Source organism: Emys orbicularis, chromosome 8 (assembly GCF_028017835.1).
Source record: "Emys orbicularis isolate rEmyOrb1 chromosome 8, rEmyOrb1.hap1, whole genome shotgun sequence".
In the NCBI taxonomy this organism is placed as follows: domain Eukaryota; kingdom Metazoa; phylum Chordata; order Testudines; family Emydidae; genus Emys; species Emys orbicularis.
This window is the reverse complement of record NC_088690.1, coordinates 100241868-100262188: the sequence shown is the minus strand read 5'-3', so window position 1 is coordinate 100262188 and position 20321 is coordinate 100241868. Positions and strand designations below refer to the sequence as shown.

Sequence of the window (20321 nt, the reverse complement as noted above, 5' to 3'; positions counted from 1 at the left end):
ATGTAGAGAAGCCATTGTTTTACTGTCTGCATTAAAAAATGAAAACTACAAAGTACGGGATATAAGTGAACACTGCACCTTGGTATTGCATTTTTCTTTGCCACTGTACGAAAATTTTGTGTGTGTGCATGCGTGCACCTGTGTCCTCGATGCAGGGAATCTGTATGCCTAAAAACTATTTTATTGCAAGCACAAATTGGCTATGTTCACCTTTCTAAACATTCTGTTCTTTCCATCAAAGCAAATGCTACCCTTTTCAAGTGTAATTCTTGTTGCCATCTGGAACATGACATTGAAATGCAACTTGAAACCAGCAACATATTGCTATAATATTAACATAGGAATGTAGAGAAACTTTAATGAAGACAGGCAGGGTAGCAAAGCTAGCCAGAAGCCAGTATACCTGACCTGATTTCTTATAAATATCCTTCAACGGTATGATGTGAATAACCACTTTTGGGTCATTGGCAGTACAATTGTATGGAATCTTGCCAAGATACTAAGTGCAGGATTGTGGCTTTCAAAATTATAGCAGGAAAGTGACATGACATAAAATGCATTGTGTGGTTTTGTTAATAAATAACTATGTGTTTACTATTTGGTACAGATATTCTTCTGGAATTAGACTCTTTCTGGTCTAGACTAGGTTTGTTATTTGTAGGTGGTGAAGGCTGCATATCTCACCAAAATGTTTAGTTTAGCTAATCATAAGTCAGTCAGCGTCATGTTAATCAGGAGTCCAAGAACAGACTTTTTTGGCTATAATTTTCACTAGATATGGTCTGAGAAGACTGTTTTAGTATCCTGCTCTGGATTAGGTTTAAGCCAGGATTTGGTGGTCAAGCTCAAGGTTAAAGTAGGGCTAGGGTTCAGGTTTAACTGTTTTGAATCTTCACACTCAAAAGTAGGTTTTTACAAGATTTCAGCTAAAAATAGGGGAAATCCATGAGATCAGGTGTTCTTAGGAGATACTGTCCACATCCACACTGGAGGCCCCTTTTGTGACCTGGAACCAAAACCAAAGTCCAGGAATTTAAATTCCAACATACTTTTAAATAGGGTTACCATCCGTCCATATTTCCCTGGACATGTCCGGCTTTTGCGTCTCTAAATAGCCGTCCGGGAGGAATTGGTAACAAGGTTAAAATGTCCAGGGTTTTTTTCTCCCTCGCCTCCCTCTCTCCCTTCCATGCAGAGTGTGGCTGCTGATTGGGCGGCTGGGCCGATTGACCCACTCCCATTGGCCTCCAGCAGCCAGAGCCCTCCCCTGCTTCCCCCTCCCTTCCCCCAGCCCTGTGTAACACACAAACTGACCCACCGGGCAGCGTGTTTTGCCTACACGTGGAGCCAGAATGGTAAGGGGAGTCCGGAGGGGGGGGCAGTCAGGGAGCGGGGGAGTGTTGGATGGGTCCCCGGCCTCCACCTGCCACCACCCCGCGTGTCCCCCCCCCTCCCCCCGTGGGGCCTCCCCTTCCTGCCTGCCTCTCCCTTGCCTGCTTGTACTGCCAGAGCCAGCAGCAACTGCTGTCTGCTGCCCCCGGGTCCTAGCGTCCCCCATCCACTAATGGGAAGACAGGCTGCCCTTACCCTGCCCTTCCACCCTAGCCCTGAGCCTCTCCAATGCCCCAAACCCCTCAGCCCCAGCCCTCATCCCCCCGCACCCTAATCCTTTGCCCCAGCCCTGAGCCTCCTCCTGCATCATGAACCCCTCAGCCCCAGCCCCAGCCAGAGCCCTCATCCCCTCACACCCTAATCCTCTGCTCCATCCCTGAGCGCCCTCCTGCATCATGAACCCCTCATCCTCAGACCCACAGCCCTCACCCCTGCATCCCCTCCTATCCCCAAACTCCCTCCCAAACCCCCTCCCTCCTTCCCACACACACCCTCCTGTCTTCAAACTGCCTCCCAAAGCCTGCACCCCCTCCCTTTGCACCGGCTCCCACCCCCAAACTCCATCCCAGAGCCTGCACCCCTCGCCCCCTCCTGCACACCCACCCCGTGCCCCAGCCCGGAGCCTGCACCCAGCACCCAAACTCTATCCCAGAGCCTGCACCCTGCACCCCTCCTGCACCCTAATCCCCAGCCCAGGACCTGCACCCCAGACCTCCTCCCCCCACCCAACCCCCCTCCCAGAGCCTTAGGCATGTGGGGGGTGGGTTCTGGGCACCACCAAAATTTCTACAACCCTGCCACCCATGCGAGTGGATAAGGGTCGGGACAGTCAGGGGACAGATAGGGTCCGGGGGGGGCAGTTAGGGTGGGGGGTTCTCAGCAGGGGGCAGTCAGGGGACAAGAAGCAGGGGGGGTTGGGGTTCTGAGGGGGGAAGTCAGGGGGTGGGAAGTGGGAGGGAGTGGATGGGGCGGGGCTAGGGCGGGGCTTCCCCCCCCCCCCAGTGTCCTCTTTTTTGATTGTGGAAATATGGTAACCCTATTTTAAATTAGAAGGTGCTTGGTTTGAGGTTTCAGATCATATCTAACTTTTGTTATATTAATTAGAATTTTTAAGAGAAAACTTTCAAAATCAAGTACACTTTTATTCCTTTTTAAATCACATAAATTTAGCATTGGAACAAGTGGACTCTGGTTTACATGATTTACAACTGTGCCTGGTATTGGTTAGTTGATTATAAACAAGACTTGTATTTGAATGTTAAGAGGAAATATGTCCTAAAGCGTAAATGGAATCATTTCTGCACAATCTCATCACTCCTTTGACTAGTATTCACTTTGGACCTGACTTCAACCAATCATTCACTTTTTAAACCTGTCTCTGCTCTCAGTTATTCATGCTGGCTAGGCCTCTTTCTAAGGGGATATCACTGGAAAGTTTATCAAAATGGCACTTGCAAAGACTTACATGGAGGAGAAGCAATATCTGTTTTTCCATTTTAATGTTTCACATTACAGTTTACTATCTTTTTCATCTTGTCATCTAACACATGGTATTACAGTAAATAGCTTTTGCAGCCATGAAACACCTTGACATCTTTTCCTTTAGCTAATCTCCAAAGACTTTTACTACTACTTACACTCCACAGGCATCTGTATTATTCCTTCTTGTTATTAGTGATGTCACACAGTAGGTTTTGGAATTACGATCTTTCCCCTCCAGCCCTTTATCAAAATAATCTAAAGGACTCTGTGGGTTCACATACATCATCTAGCAGGTGGGGAGAGGCTGTGTGTTTTAAGCATTGCTCAGGAGGAGGAGATTTGAGGGATGAATACAGTGGTTGCCACTAGAAAGTCATCATTTACCCACTAGATACCTCTCAGTAACTATGGTCTAAGTGTAGGGAACATCTGCGGAAACTGACTGCATGTCTCACGCCCTCCCTAAACATCATTAAATCAGCGTCCTCTGAGTGGGGGAATCTCATGTCCATACAATTGCCTTTCTCAACCCATTCTTCACGTATGGAACTGGGATGTGAATATATGAAGCAGCAGTGTGTCAGTGCTGCTCAGTTCTGAAAATGAGGCACCAGTCTCTGCAGGTGATTCCAGAATTAAGCATCACTTCCTTACCTCCTCAGTACCGTGGACCAAAAACATGGTATATTGGCATTGACACCACTTTCCAAGGTCATTCCCTTTTGTCACAATCTCACAACATTGCATTCCATGCAACATGAAGTTGCATTTGAGATGATGATGTTGCATCTTGGTATGTATGCATAGGCATTTCTTGGGTGACTGAGCACACGGGACTGGAAAGGCTAGTAATTTTTGCCATTCAGGTTTGCAATGTGGGTGTCAACTCTGAGATTTGTGCACCATTGCTCCAGTTGGATATAAGCTACATTAGATAATTTAAAGGTTGACTGTGATGCTTTGCAGTGTCTCTTGTGAGTACTGAAATTCACATTATTCAATGTTCTATTTAAAGGCATTGGGGGAAAGAAAGCAAAGACAGTATGCTTCTTAATATACTTGAAGTCAGTTAATTAAATTACTTCAGTTTTTTTTTTTAGTACGCCTCAAGCAGAAACTCAATTGCATTTCTGCTTTTCACAATAAGGTTAGCAATTTGGCTAATTGGAAGTGCAGCAGGAGATTAATTGTACCTTTTTAACTTCAGGGAAATCCTCCCTGCTTCTGGCACAGTTGCAATCACACACAAACCTACTGGATCTTCATGCACTCAGAAAAACCCACATATTATACTTCAATTAGACTCTCCCTCCTCTAAACGCTAATGGTTATACAGGAAACCAGATCAAAATATAAACCCGACCGTGAGTGGTAATCAGAATCCTTCCAGCAAGCTGTGGTACAGAACTAGGAATACTCTACGACTAAGTGATTTAGCTGTATTTTACTGCTCTGTTCAGCCTCTTGATAAATGTACTGTCAGAAGACAGAAATATGATCTAAATTAAAATAGGAATTGACAAAGACGGACAACAAAAGACTGGATTAATCCTGAATTTACATAGACACTAAAACTAGAAGATTAAAAAACCTTGTTATTTATATGCCTTTTTTCTTTATAATATTTTGAGACATTTTGATTGGCAACAAAATATTAATCACTTTTCGCTGCTTATTTAAGGAGAAGCTTTCATGAGTAGCACAATAATAATTTGTCTTGTCTGATCTATTAAGAGCCCTGTTAATGAATTCAGTCACATCGCTATTACAAAATGCCATCCTAATGACACATGTAATTAAATGTTTTTTTCCCCCATGAAAATATTTAGGATTGCCTTAAACACCAAAATAATATTTAATCATAAGGAAAGCCTTTGTGACTATGAAGTAGAAGCCACATCAGTTTTCTTACAAAGAAAATTTATTTTTTATATTTGACCCTTAGTTGAGATGTAGATGCTTTAGCTAGTAATAACGGGTTATCTAATTATAAAGAGTTAAATGATTAAATTGTTTTCTTTCTAAAGTGTATCATTTTGCTCTCCAAGAACAATTGGAGCGTTTGCTAATATATTTAATTAGGAAACCACTCCTAAGTCCAAAATATAATAAATCAAATTATAGATCCCACTGCATTTATAATATCTGCAGAGCTGTTTCATATTGGTCTGTGTAAAGAACTGGCACGTAGAATGGTTTTAAACTCGTATGTTTCACCAGAGATGTTGGAATTTATCTAAATTTATAAAATAACTGAGTGCCTCCTCCAGAAATATGGAAACAAAAGATATGTGAACAATTGGGCTTACAATTTAACCATAACAATTGGACTGCAGAATCCAAGAAAACAAGAACTGGTTGGCTTGCCAAGAGTCTCATAGTAGCTAATACATAAATTCATCTCTGCCTTTCATTACACATTTCACATTAATCTGTACAGTTTCATTTAAATCTCCATTAGGTCATTAGTCCAAAAATATGGTTTTTTTATTACATATCATTAAGATATAGGTTTGATGCTGATGCTGGATAGAATGAAAGTTACGTGCTGTCTAAAGATTTGATTAGAGACAAACGCAAACCCCAAAAGTCAATTGCTTCCTTGTTGAAGACACACAAGGGAATTAAATGCATGGAAGCAGGAGTACTTAGTAGCTAGTTTATGGCTCGTCTTTCTACTTGTTTGATGAAAAATCAATAATTTCCCTTAAAGAATATGCTCCCAGGAGTTAACAAAATGCAGAATATAATTTGCTTACTTCTTTAGCCTGTGTGTATCAATTCATTTATCTTGTGACAAGTACAGAAGGGCTAAATTCTCCATTGTGTCTCCAGTTTTCCCCTTTTATAGAGCTGTCCACTAGCAATTCTACACATTCACTCTAGCGTTATGCTTTTTTATTTTTTATTAATTGGAATTTTTCTTAAAAGAAAAAAATGCTTCATTCAACACTTTTCACTCTTTTTGATTTTCTTACCCTGAAAAGGTGTGAGATTATAAGGCTATTATATAAACTGATGGCATTCTCTCATCTTGAGTACTATGTGCGGTACTGGTCACTTCACCTCAGAACAGAGGTTACAGAATATGAGCAGGTTTAGAGCAGAGTGAGGAATATAATGGAAAATAACTCTCATGTGAAGAGAGATTAAAAGATTGGGATTGTTTACCTTAGAAAGGAGACAAATAAGAGGTATCAAATAAGTGCACTTTCTAAGTTGTCTTCAGCAGTAGCCCCATATAGAGTGTACTGCAGTAGTTTAAACTTCCTCAAGGAGGTTATCAGTCTGGGAATTTTTGGATTCCTGCTAGCTACTGGAGTGCCAGTTACCACTGTAGTTGTTATGAAGTCTGGATCAGAAAGGAAAGTCTTCAATCTCTTGAGCAGGCAAAGTGAAAAAAATACTGCTACCTGGAGATCCAGTAGCTATTGAGAAGACTGAGAAGCCCCTTCACAAAGGGAAGGCACCACTCTCAAAAGATAGAACAATTCTTTGTTTCCCCTTTTCCACCAGCATCACCTCCATCTTGTCTGAGTTGAGCTGCAGCCAGCTCACTGGTTAGTCACTTGCAAAATAGCTCTTCAGAGATCCAATTTGTGGACCTTCAGTACAGCCTCTAGCCACCCTCCCCGTAAAACAGATATTAGAATAGCTACAGTGGTACTTGGTCAAACAGTTCATGTTGAGAGGACCCAGAAGCCTCAAAGATTTTTATATACAATATTATTTTTATGTAACATCTATTAGACAACTGATCTTTTCTCCAAACTTTCTTCAGCTCTCATACCTTTCACTACAATTTTGAGAACAGAGACATATATTTTCACCTACAGTAAGGCACCTAAATCCACAATTTGGAACATAAATAAGTGGCATGATTTTTACATGGCCCCACAGCTGCATTGGGAGTGAGTGGGCTCAGCACCTCTGAAAATCAGGCCATGTTTTAGGTGCTTAAATATATGCCCAATTTTAGTCACCCAGTTTTAAAAATGATGGTCAGTGTTTGCACCTAATGATTCAATCATGAGACGGTACAGTACTTCGCTTCAGAAACTCAAGACACTTCCGATTACATGCTGCCATGTGATATGACTAACACAGGCTATCATGCTCATCAGCTGTGAATATGGTTTAATAATAATCCCATTTAAAGAAACATCAGTTCTGAGCAAAGCACAGCACTGAACGGATTAAAAAATAGTCAGAGTCACACTGCCAGCAAAACCAGCAAAAAGAAATCACATTTCCACTGCTTCACAATGAAGTAAAATATTTTAGTTCTTACCTTCTTGATGAAAACAAAAAAGGCAAGCTTTTGCAGATTGAAAACCATCATTTAGCTACTGTCATGCTGTCTGGAGTGGTTCACGACCGTGAGTGCCAACCCTCAGGACAGATTGTCAAGAAGCAGGGCAGAGACCTCAATAATTAGATTTTACCAACCTAGTAACAAAGGTGAACTTCTGAAGCACTATAACAGTCTTGCCATGGAGTCACAGACACTCTCTTTGGACATTCCAGTCTATCTTGCCACCAGGCAAGCTCAACTTAGTGACAGTCGGTTGTTATACACCAAAGATCTCAAAATACTCAGGTTGCTCCCAGTCCTAAGAAAACCAGTCCTATACCCCAGGTCAAATTGTACTTTAGATTTCTCACCAAAGACAATGCTTGTAGCCAATCCTGTAATAGGCTAACTAAAGAGTTATTCCAAAGTTAAAGCAGTAAGCATATATGCATAAATGAGTTGCAATCTATGGTTTTAAAAGGTGACAGACTTGTAGTCCTCTATCAGCTCTGAATGTCTTTCAGGGCTAACTAGGGCAGTGGTTCTCAAACTGGGGGTTGGGACCCCTCAGGGGGTCACGAGGTTATTACATTGGGGGTCACAAGCTGTCAGCCTCCACCCCAAACCCTGCTTTGCCTCCAGCATTTATAATGGTGTTAAATATATAAAAAAGTGTTTTTAATTTATAAGGAGGGGTCGCACTCAGGGGCTTGCTATGTGAAAGGGGTCACCAGTGCAAAAGTTTGAGAACTACTGAACTAGGGTAACCAGACAGCAAGTGTGAAAAATCGGGACGGGGGTAATAGGTGCGTATATCAGACAAAGCCCCAAATATCAGGACTGTCCCTATAAAATTGGGACATCTGGTCACCCTAGGGCTGACCATGTTGATCCTGGGGATCTGTGCTTCTGTTTTGTAGCTCCAGCCCTGTGAGAGTCCAAACAGCAAAAGACAGATGAAACATTTTCTTGTCAGCTATTTTTTATTTCCTTCTTCCAGAATTCAAGCTGATGGGACAAGCCCTTTTGCATGTATCCTCTCCATCTGTGTATTGTGATGTCCCACAAAGGCCTATTTGGTTTTGATAGGCTTCTTGATGATTGGAAGAAGATCCCTCCTGACTGGGTTCACAGTTTCAGAGCAAACATTTTTTTACAGTCATAAAGCAAAAACTTAAATATTACTTTATAGCATGTGATAAAGGTAGTACAGTTGAGATTAATACATGCATTAATTTACAAGGATTTCATAAAGAGTAAACACATTGTTATAAGCATTGCCAGCAGATCGAGGGACGTGATCGTTCCCCTTTATTCGACATTGGTGAGGCCTCATCTGGAGTACTGTGTCCAGTTTTGGGCCCCACATTACAAGAAGGATGTGGAAAAATTGGAAAGAGTCCAGCGGAGGGCAACAAAAATGATTAGGGGGCTGGAGCACATGACTTATGAGGAGAGGCTGAGGGAACTGGGATTGTTTAGTCTGCAGAAGAGAAGAATGAGGGGGGATTTGATAGCTGCTTTCAACTACCTGAAAGGGGGTTCCAAAGAGGATGGATCTAGACTGTTCTCAGTGGTACCTGATGACAGAACAAGGAGTAATGGTCTCAAGTTGCAGTGGGGGAGGTTTAGGTTGGATATTAGGAAGAACTTTTTCACTAGGAGGGTGGTGAAGCACTGGAATGGGTTACCTAGGGAGGTGGTGGAATCTCCTTCCTTAGAGGTTTTTAAGGTCAGGCTTGACAAAGCCCTGGCTGGGATGATTTAGTTGGGAATTGGTCCTGCTTTGAGCAGGGGGTTGGACTAGATGACCTCCTGAGGTCCCTTCCAACCCTGATATTCTATGATAATAGCCATCTTAACTGTAGTAACACATACATTGGGGGTGGGGAACCTTTTTTCTATCACGGGCCATTGACCCACATAAAAAATCAATCGCGGGCCACACACAAGTAAAAAGCAACTTAATTTGGGGGGGGAGGGTTGAGAAAGAGAAATATAAAATGTTCAACTCACCTGTGGGGGGGGGGAACCTCGGGGCTTCCCCCCACGGCAGGGTGAGTGGCACTCGCGGCTCCAGTCCCACGGTGGGATGGCGGGCGTGGAGGCTTGGGGCTTCCCACCCGCGGCAGGGCAAGCCAGCACTCATGGCTCCAGCCCCACAGGGGGGTGCCGAGACTTGCCAGATGAAATTAAGCAATGGGCCAGATCTGACCCATGGGCCATAAGTTCCCCGCCCCTGACATATGTGAAACAGACTGGTTTTCAGCAATGAATTTGTCAGTGCTTGGCAAGAGCTGGCACCTGGTCTCCCAGCATTCCAACTACAGAAAACTCTTTCCTCTGCCAGAATAGCAAACTACCAAGTTGGACAAATTCCCAATTTTACCTGGCTTCAGACTTTCCCTCAATTTCACCTTCTGAACAGTGTAGAATCCAATCATATTTTTGGATGAATTGGTCACTATTTTTTGGTGAACTGGCTAAAGGAAAGTTAAAAAAATTAATTGCAGCATCTCATACACCTGTGAATTTCTAAGCAAGAGCACAATCCAACTGCAGTCAATGGGATTATTTCCATGGACTTTACTGGAAGTTTGAATGGCTCCCAAGGAGTCAGTAGGATTTTTGTCTGAATTAAGACTGCAGGTTGAGTCCTGAGAGGGCAGATCCTGAAAACTATCTGGAGTTACACTTGGTACCTTTTGCAGAATAAATGTTCAATGTTTAAGGAACTTGTATTGACTTTGTAGGTTCTGGTTTTGTATGTGTCCAAAAAAACCCCATATTTAGGGACTACTCATGCATCAGTCCCCACAGGAGTTTTGTGCATCACTACAGTTGTATACCCTACTCAGTCTGAATCCTAAGCAATACTTCACACAACATGGCTTCCGTTCATGCTGCGCTGTCCCCAAGTTGGTGTACTGGTACATATTAGGCTAAAAGGAGCCAGAGTGAGTGCAGTGATTGCAGGCCAGCAGTAGGCATGGGCAGGCCTCCTTATGGCAAAACCTGGATTCCTTGTTGCAAGTGCATAGGAACTGCTTCCCATATAACTAGTTGCTCACACTCTGTTGCTGGAGTAACTAAAGATCTGCACTTGAGTCAGCTGCTGATGACAAGGATGGGAAATCGTACTTCAGATATGTGTCTTCTCCTCCCACATCCATGCATATCCCTCTATTTTGCAAGATCCGTCCCCCATGCACATCCACCTTAATTTGGCTGATTCCGGATCCATCCATAGACCCCCTTAGGATATATATAATAAATCTGCTCTTAAAAATCCATCTTAAATGTGTGATTTTGAAATCCATTCTAGAGTTAACAGCCCATATGATAATTAAGTTAAACTTCTCATAGGAGCAGGCTGTATGAAGGAGGAATAGTCCTGTTTGTCCTTAATGTAGTTTCCATTGTTAACTAATAAAAATGTCACATGTGAGTAACCCTTCTGAACATCCTGGCTGATGGAACAGGCCATTAAAATGATCAAGCTCTCATGCCATCTTAGATTATACAGTAATCAAGTGATGTGAGGAAATTATGGGATGTTGTACAGTTTGAGAGAAGCTTTTTTCTTTAAAGTCAAAGATTAAGAAATTGCAATTGGTCATACAATACCTAGCAAGTGACTTAGGTCCTTCTAGGCTCTGGATGGTGAAGGTTAAATGGAAAATTGATATTTATGATGTTTTCAGGATACATAATCTCTTGTACTGGCATCATAATAAGGTTCACAGATCTTGTATCTATTTGGTGCCTTCATTGGAATATTTCTGTTCTGGTTCAGAAGCTAAAATTAAATAGGTTGTTAGTGCAACCACAAAAATACCAACATGAGAAACATCTGGCTGTTCGTTTTGTCCTTTGAAGCGCACAGTCTTAGAATGTAAGGCCGTTTTGTTCTCAGTAACACATCAACATGTATGATGAAAATTTAGATCAATAAGGGGTTTTGAACCATCCTCTGTCTTTACCATGAACAGTACAATCTGGGGCTTTATTATTTATTTAGAACAGGGGTGGGCAAACTTTTTGGCCCAAGGGCCACATCTGGGTGGGGAAATTGCATACAGGGCCATGAATGTAGGGCTGGGGGTTGGGGGGTGGGGTGTGGGAGGGCATGCGGGGTGCAGAAAGGGGCTCAGGGCAAAGGGTTGGGGCAGAGGAGGGGGTGCAGAGTGTGGGAGAGGGCTCAGGGCAGGGGTGCAGGGAGGGGTGCAGAGTGTGGGAGGGGGCTCAGGGCAGGGGGTTGGGGCTTAGGGTAGGGGGTTGGAGTGCAGGAGGGGTGTGGGGTGTGGCAGGGGGTTGGGGTGCAGGAGGGTGCAGGGGTCTCAGGGCAGGGGGTTGGAGTACAGGAGGGTGCAGGGTGCAGCAGGGGGCTCAGGGCAGGGGGTTGGGGTGAAGGAAGGGTGCAGGGTGCGGCAGGGGGCTCCGGGCAGGGGGTTGGGGTGCGGACTGCGGGAGGGGGCTCAGGGCAGGGTGTTGGGGTGCAGGAGGGGTTCGGGGTGCGGGCTCCCCTGAACCTCCCATTAGCGGGGGCAGTACCTGGAGGCGAGGGCAGCGCTTGGAGCCCTCTGCCCCCCAGCTTCCCCCAGGGGCCACAGGGACATGGTGCCGGCCACTTCCAGGAGCGGCGTGGGCCCACGGCGCCACAGGGGTGGCAATCCCGCGGGCCAGATCCAAAGCCCTGACAGGCCGGATCTGGCCCACAGGCCATAGTTTGCCCACCCCTGATTTAGAATGTCTCTGGGAGTGTGTCTGCTGCTTTGAAAGAGGGCAGGTCAAGCTCCCCTCTTCAGCGCCTCCTGCTGGTCATTGTTGAGTGGTAACAGGCACATGCCTTAACTCCCCTTTTGCCTTTTGGGTTTCTGTTCTCCCTGGCTAAGAAGTGCCTCACCCTTTGAAGTGCTGCAAGGCAGGGGAGAACTTGCCTTCCATTCTCATCCCCACTTCATGTGTCTATGCAAAACAAGATACAGGCTAGCCCCGAAGGTGTTTAGCCCAGTGCTGGAATTATTTCAAAGGATTAGAACCCCAGCTGTTCCAGAAGAGGCTCCAGAAGCTCTCATGATGAGAGCTGAGCCTAAATGAAAGGCACCTAAATTGCATCACTGGTTCAGGCAGTTCCCCTACCTTTCAATAGGCACATCGTCATTTAATAGAAGTAGTAATATTAAAGGCCGGAACAGCCTTCTTGTAACTGAATACTGTCTAATTCTTATTACAAGAATGCTCTGATATAGTCACGGGGGGGAAATCCCTGTCTCCTGAATCCATTTGCAGAAGGTCCCCTTTAGGCATGGATCTCCCGTGTCCTGCATGGAAAGGCATAGGGATCGGCCACATTCACTGTCTCTGTCCTTTGGAGTTCTCTGTGGAGTCCAGTAATTGCATGGGGGATGGGGGTAGCTATCAATTAATATTATTATTTGAATTGAGGTAGCACCTGAAAAGCCCAATCATTGACCAGGGCCCCATTCTGCTAGGTGCTGTACAGATGGGGCACAAAATGATATTCCCTATCTCAAAGAGCCTACAGTCTAAGTAAGTAGCTCATGGGGCTAGGCCCATGGTGTGATGTGCATCTACCCCTCTATAGTCCTGAGATTACTCAGAAAAGGTAATAAAGCTCTCTCTGCAGTGAAGACCCCCCCACACACACACACACCTCCTTTAAAGGGAAGAAAAATAGGGGGACAGTGGACCACAGAGCTAGGGGGAAGGCAAAGGGTTTCTTCAAGCATGGCACTGTGCCTCAGACACATCCATTGAAATCTATAGGTTCTGGAAGGTGAACAAAAAGTTTGTTCCTTAGGATAAGAGGCAAACTCTGCCATCCCCATGAGGAGCAACTTGGAGTCAACTCAGTGGGGAGACCTTTGTGGAGTTCCAAAGCTGGGGAGGCAGGGAGGTGTGTGTACATGTCAGTATAAAATGTCAGAATAAAGTTCACAATGTGTAGTGTAGACAAGGCAAGCAAATACCAATTTGAATTAATGATTTCAGCTAACAGAATCTGTGGGTTTTGCACTTTTAGGTGGTGAGTCACGTTGTTTGAATATGTTGTGCAGCAGTAATGTTCTTTTTCCAGACTACATTAGGTAAACAAATATATATCTTTGAGACAAGGTAAACTTGATGCAGGTTTATCTCTGCATAGTCTGAAACATCACAATTCCAGGAGGTCTGAACTGTTTATATTATTCAGGAGACTTACATTTTTCTCTTTTCTTTTTTCAAATGCACTAGTGGGCAGATGTTAAATCTTTTTTCCTGCTGCTATCCCTGAACATTTGCCATCCATAGTCCTCCCATCACAACTATTATTAGGAATTGTCTGATTACAGGAAATAAGAGCAATACTTTGTTTGTTCCAAACCCTTTTACAATCTAGACGTTAATAATTTGATCGTAATTCCCAAAAGGTGCAACCAGGGAGCAGAATGTGTTAGCAGAAACTTTGTAGTGAATTAGGATTGCTCTTCCCTCCCTTCTTCATGAGACTTTTCTGTATACACATTTTTAAATAATTATCCCAGTATTCATTACAGAGAAAATAGCTCAGTGTGTCAGTACAAACAAAGTAATAAAATATAGGTTACAATAAATCACTAATAAGCATTTTAGAAATACTTAGAGCTATGTGGACACTTAGATTAGGTAGGCAAATGGTAGATAAAGTAGGGGGATAGAATATCTAGAAGGTTCTGATGTCATGACCTATCTGGGCTAGAAACAAGGGGTGAAAATCTGGGCCTATTGAAGTTAATTGGAGTTTGACACTGACTTTAATAGGGCCAGGATTTCACCCAAGAGCTTTATGCCATTGAAATGGGAAGAGTGCCACTTTCCAGTGGGATATACGATATTTGCTGCTAAATCTGGAATGCTCACATTTTTCACCAAGAAGAGTCACAATATATCAGACTTTAAACCTGCAGGATTGAATGACAGGATATTGCCTGTCCTTAACATCAAATCTATGTGATTTTTGGGCAGAAAAAGTCCACATTTGGGGAGGAAGAAGAGAATATTACGCCTGTAGTTTGTTTAAAAAACAGATGGCATGTGTTTGAAGTTTCCGAGATATGTGGAATGTCAGATGTAATCCCGGTATAGATGGATCAGATACACACTGGTGTGTGTGTGTGTGTGTGTGTGTGTGTGTGTGTGTGTGTGTGTGTGTGTGTGTGTGTGTGTGTGTGTGTGTGTGTGTGTGTAAAAACAAGTAAGTATACAAAATGCATGCACGTTTGGTCTTTTACAGCTCATTCCATCTGAGAATCTGAATTAATCTGAAAACATTACGTATTAAAGCTTCACAACATACCAGAGAAGCAGAGCCATGAACACAACAGCGATCTCCTAAAATTAAAAGAGAGAAAGAAATTAACTGAGGCAACTCACTGCTGCAAGGTGTTGAGGCAAATAGGATATTAAGATTAAAAAATTGATTCGATCTTAGGTTGAAATCCTGACCCATTGAGATCATTGGACTCCAATGATTTCACACACAAATGAACAAAGATAGTTACAGTAGCTTGAATAAAAATGTCAAGGACTGTAAATTCTTATGGTTCAGAGTATAAGATGATTATTGGTTGGAGTCACAAAGAAATCTCCTCCCATGATATACCATTGCACAACTGGCCAAGTGCATCATCTGGGACTGGTGATTTGCTTTCTTCTGGAGTTCCTGATATAGTGAACTATTAAAGGCATCTGTCAGGACCCCAGCATTGAATCCAGTCCTGCCAGGTCCTTTGGTGGCATCCTTAGTCACTGTGTCACGGAGATGCACAGAAATGCTGATCCTGACACACAGCCTTAGTGCTAAAGGTCTACAGGCCCACAGCAGCCACACCTCAGGCCCCTGATGGATGGATAGGCAGCACTCTCACTGGGTGTCTGGATTATATAAAGGCCCTAACAGGAAGAGGAAGCTGTCCAAGCAACAGACCAATGCCTGCTGGTTGCTGCCTAGTCTGCCTTACCCTGCTGACTTGCCGGCTTGCCCGACGTCACCTCCCCCGGCCACTGACTGGGCCCCTTGGATTGGATCTTCCGGCTACTCACCCCTGTGAGAATTCTGACCATTGCCCCAGACTGCCTCTGATACGGATTGACTTGCCAGCTACCTGACCACTTGCTCACCCTTGACTTCTGCTCTGGAACGCCCCCTCGCCTGCCCTCTGCCACCAGGCATTACAACATCTTAAGACTATTGATATGGTAACACCTTCATTCTGAGGTAACTCATCAGGAAGTCTGCTCCATGATATTATTATAGTATTGACTTTGAATATGTATGAAATTCAGGGAGCATATAGAAGTCAGTTATTATGTACAGCATAATAAAGAAGCTCCAGAAAATGCCTCCTTTCCATATGTTTCTAACAGAAAAAAATGTCCTGTGGGCCAACCAGCAGACTCTTATGTTGTACTAAATACTTTTTAGTACAATAATAGAAAGAGAAAAACTAAATTCTCCATCAGGCTGCCTTTGCAGTAGCTTTTTTTGCATTTGTTAAAGGCTGAATTTAACCCCATTTAAATGATTGAAATGATAAGTGTCACAGTTCAGGGCAAGTGCACCTGTATTCCGCTCCGTGGTCCACCAAGGGCACCCATCCTAGCTCCTCTCTCGGGTAGAGACCCACGTGTCTCTCCCTCCTGCATGGGGTTTTTCAAGGCTGCACAGTCCCTTGTCTACACCTATTCCCAGTAAGCCAGACTGCCTAAACAGGCCTGCGTCTGCACTTTGCTTACTCTTCAAAGGCTATGAACTATGTAATTGCCAGCAGTTCTGAGTTACCACACAGCTGTTTCTAAGCAAGCATATTTATTCTTAGGGTTAAAGCATGACAGAGAAAACATATTAAAAATAAGGAAAGAAACCATATGCATGCTAATAAGCTTATCAGATCACCCCTGCCAAATCCAACCTCAGGCTCTGGTAGGTATCAGTCTTTCCAGCACTTCTGGAAGGATTGTCCCCCAGCTGCCTGGGACAGAGGGTTCTGTCCATTTGCTGGATCACACTGTCCCTGACAGGTGTTTGTCTATGAGCCTCTCCATGTAGTGAGACCTCTCTGGAGATGTTACAACCAGAGTGAATTTGCCTAATCATCCCTCATTGTTCTTAGTCCCTAGAGGTCTGTGGTTACCCTCCCCCATGGAATTACATTCAGTCCCTGGCTCACAATGATACATAAAGCTAATATAGTAAGATCTCTCAAAGATATTGTAGGAAATTGCCATATCTGTCACAATAAGCATGTTTAAAACCAAGAACAAATAATTCTAATGAAGCATAAGTTCTCAGCTTGTCTCTGGAAATGAATTATTAAAAGGGCGAACGAAAGTGATTTAAGAGTCCATGACTAATTTAGTTTTCATATGAATCACTCGTGAATCTATTGTAAAAAAGATGAGACACATTTGGTTAGTGTGGAGAAATTATTTTCAAAGTGATAGACGTTGTAGAGTTTGCATTGTAATTATAATCTCATTAAATGCCTGGGTACATTTTGTTTTAAACATAATCAGTTGGCTATTTCTGGGACTCCGAGGATCAAGCAAGATTTTCAGAATACAAAAGAAAAAAAAAAAGAATTAACCAAATTTTAATCACAGTAGTGGTCATCAATAAATACTGGCATTGTTTCTTTACCTTTAGTGAGAAATACATTGCATAGCGAGGCATAAAATCAGCCCTGAGATGCTGTAATCATTTGGTTTGAAAAAACTCGGTTCTAGAGAGACAGTGGACAGGAGATCGTGTCCCATCCAGTCTATGAAATGCATTTAACAGCTCAAATGGTGATGCTTTGTTATTGCTTTTATATGGGATGTTTCATATCATATAAGTTCTGATGGACTAAAATGACAAGAATATCATTAGCTGAGGTTGTATGTGTTGCTAGGTCTTGAGATCAGTCCTTTGACAGCTGCTGGTAATTCCTGGCATTGGTAGCTCTTTATCATCATCAAATTAGAAATCCACAGGGCCTCTTCAGTCACCCTTTAGACAGGTGTTTATCAGCGGTGGGAAGCTGATGCTAGTTAAAATCAAGGATGAGTAGGATTTCAAACTCTGGGTCAGCACAATGGGAGGTGTGTGGGGCACACCATGTTTTCACTAGGTACGCAAGGCAGCAGGCAGAAGCATTTTTAGATGATCCAGATGTTTTCAGACATAAATATTATAAATAGAGTTGGGCCCAAACCAAACCCTCAGAACTGATCTCCTCTGAAGTTTGGGTTGATTTAAAATTCAAACCCTGATGGAAGGTGTACAAATCTTTACAATCGGCCAAACCAGCGAAGACTAAACTTGGGAGTGTTCAGAATTCAAAGCCATAACTGCATTTGTAACTTGGAGTTCCCTCTGCATCCTTGTTATCTTAGCCTAACCTCTAGCTCCAGGCCAGGCCTTGGTCAAATATGTTGGAGGAAGGCAGAAGGATGCTCCCCCTGAGTCTGCAGAGCCATTCCAAATGCTGAAGTAGCCCTATATTCCACTAAAAGTGCTCACCACTCAGGGAGGTCTCACATGATGATGCACTATGGATCTTTCTGGCCCCTCTCTTATGGCCCACCACACCTGCCCTGTCACACAGGAAGTTTGAGCAGGGCAGTGGCCTACACAATGCATATCCCCAATGTGAGGCCCATCATCCATTCTCACCCTTTTTTAAAGGAGAAGCTCAGTGGTTCCTTTTGCTAAGAGTTAGTGACAGAGGAAAGAACTAAATATGTCCAAGTGATCACCCATACCGCATTCAAGTCCATCTTTAATACAGTTTTCCCATGAAGTATTTCAGCAACAACCCACTAAAGAAAGATGTGCATAAAATTCTTCTCTGCTGTGAGGTTAGACCACAATATGGTACGCCTAAAGGCTGTGACAGAATAGTTTGGTAAAGGCATCCCTCTCACCCTGCCAAAGCCCACATCTAGTGGTGCACAGTGTTTGAGAAGGATCCCAAATGAAGGCCATACAAAGATTATGAAGGACAAGAGGCTTAATCTGCAGCCAGGGAGGTTTAAATTAGGTATTAGGAAAAAAATTCTAACTCTATGGGTAATTAAGCCCTGGAACAGGCTTCCAAGGGAGGTTGTGGAATCCCCATTTCTGGAGGTTTTTAAGAACAGGTTGGACAAACACCTGTCAGGGATGGTCTACTCTAGGTTTACTTGGCTCTGCCCCAGTGCAAAGGTTGGACTTCATGACTTCTCAAGCTCCTTCCAGCTGTACATTACTATGATTATTCATGCAGGATAATCTGAAAAGTGCTGTGGGATTCATTTCTTTAGTGTAAATAACTCAGTAACCAAAGCTGTAGGATTCTTTATTTCTAATGTAAATAATTTTCAGTAATAAAAGCAAGGGGACACTAAATATGTGGAACTGAGGCAGCTGTGATTAAATTAGTGATATGTCTCAAAATGAGAGACCTGGGTGAAAGAACCAGGAGTTTGTATTTACTTTGTTCAGCACATGGAGCACTAATACTGTTCAATAAATAATTATAATAGTACTTGATGTACATTTTTGGTCTGTTCACACAATGTGTGTGTGTATGTGTGTGTGTGAGAGAGAGAGAAAGAGACTACCACTTGTGTGTGTGTGAAAAAGACTACCACGGCCCTCTGTTGAATGCCATGTCAGACCTGCTTAAGTATGTGTCACTGTCTTAGGGCCAAATGCTACACTGCCTGACTGAGTGTGTTTAATGGTTGTCACTAGTACACTGTAGTCTGGTTTTCAAATATGGTCAAATATTTTATTTGCACATGATATTATGAATGTGCAGGCAGATTAGCTGTTAGCTTCTACCTGCTTACAGTTTGTCCATACTCAGAGTATTTGTTCAGCAAACTAGACACATGGGATTGCACAAGTTTATCTTTGAAAATTAAAAATTAGCTGGTGCTGGCCCTTAGCCCCCTGCACAGAAAGAATGCTTTCACTCATGGCACCGAGCTGTAGTTTTTCCATTATTTCTTCTTTTATTTTTGCTTAAACAATTACAAATCATTCTATAAAATACACAAGATCTTAACATATGCTAATTGCCCTTTGCATCACTCTGGCAGGGCAAAGGTACCTTAAACCTGCCCTAGAAGGGCAGCTGGGCACTGCCCCTTGTGTACTGTACAAGCTTTCTTAGGTGACACAGAGTTGGTGTAGCTCAGGGGTCGGCAACCTTTCAGAAGGGGTGTGCCGAGTCTTCATTTATTCACTCTAATTTAAGGTTTCGAGTGCCAGTAAAACATTTTAATGTTTTTAGAAGGTCTCTTTCTATAAGTCTATAATATATAAGTAAACTATTGTTGTATGTAAAGTAAATAAGGTTTTTAACATGTTTAAGAAGCTTCATTTAAAATTAAATGAAAATGAAGAGCCCCCCGGACCGCTGGCCAGGGCCTGGGCAGTGTGAGTGCCACTGAAAGTCAGCTCGTGTGCCAACTTTGGCACACGTGCCATAGGTTGCTTACCTCTGGTGTAGCTAGTTCTATGCCACCCAGTCCTCTCACCTCAGTGTCAGAGGTACACACACGTTAAGTAGCCATGAGCCTATTCTAATATGCACTGTGGGCCAAACTCAGGACTGGCTCCAAGGTTTTTGCCGCCCCAAGCGGTGAGGAAAAAAAAAAAAAAAGCCGTGATCGCAATTGCGATCGGCACCACTCTGGCGGCAGCTCCACCGCGCCGCTTTCTTCTTCGGTGGGAATTCGGTGCCAGGTGCTTCCCTCTGAGAGGGACCCGCCGCCGAATTGCCGCCGAACAGCCCGACGTGCCGCCCCTTCCCCTTGGCCGCCCCAAGCACCTGCTTGCTGGGCTGGTGCCTGGAGCCGACCCTGGCCAAACTGCCCTCCAGGATTGGAAGCCAGAAAAACATCAGTGCCTCCTTTTAACCTTCCACCTGCTCTTAGGGGCACAAGCAGAAAGCTGGGTCACACTGGGAATTGAACCCAATGAGTCAAAGTTTGCTACTCATTCCCTTTCTCTCAGCTTCATTCACTTATGTAGCAGTACAGGACTTGTGACATTACAATCACATATTGGATAGTGAATGAAATTGTTTCACCTGAGGCAAAATGTGAGCTGGATTTACAAACATTTTACACATCTTTC

General features: G+C 43.5%; 1 protein-coding gene across 1 annotated transcript in view; it reads left to right on the top strand.

The window, feature by feature from the left end:
* FSTL4 (follistatin like 4) overlaps positions 1 to 20321 on the top strand; it is a 494923-nt gene that overhangs the window by 414639 nt on the left and 59963 nt on the right. The window lies entirely within an intron of this gene.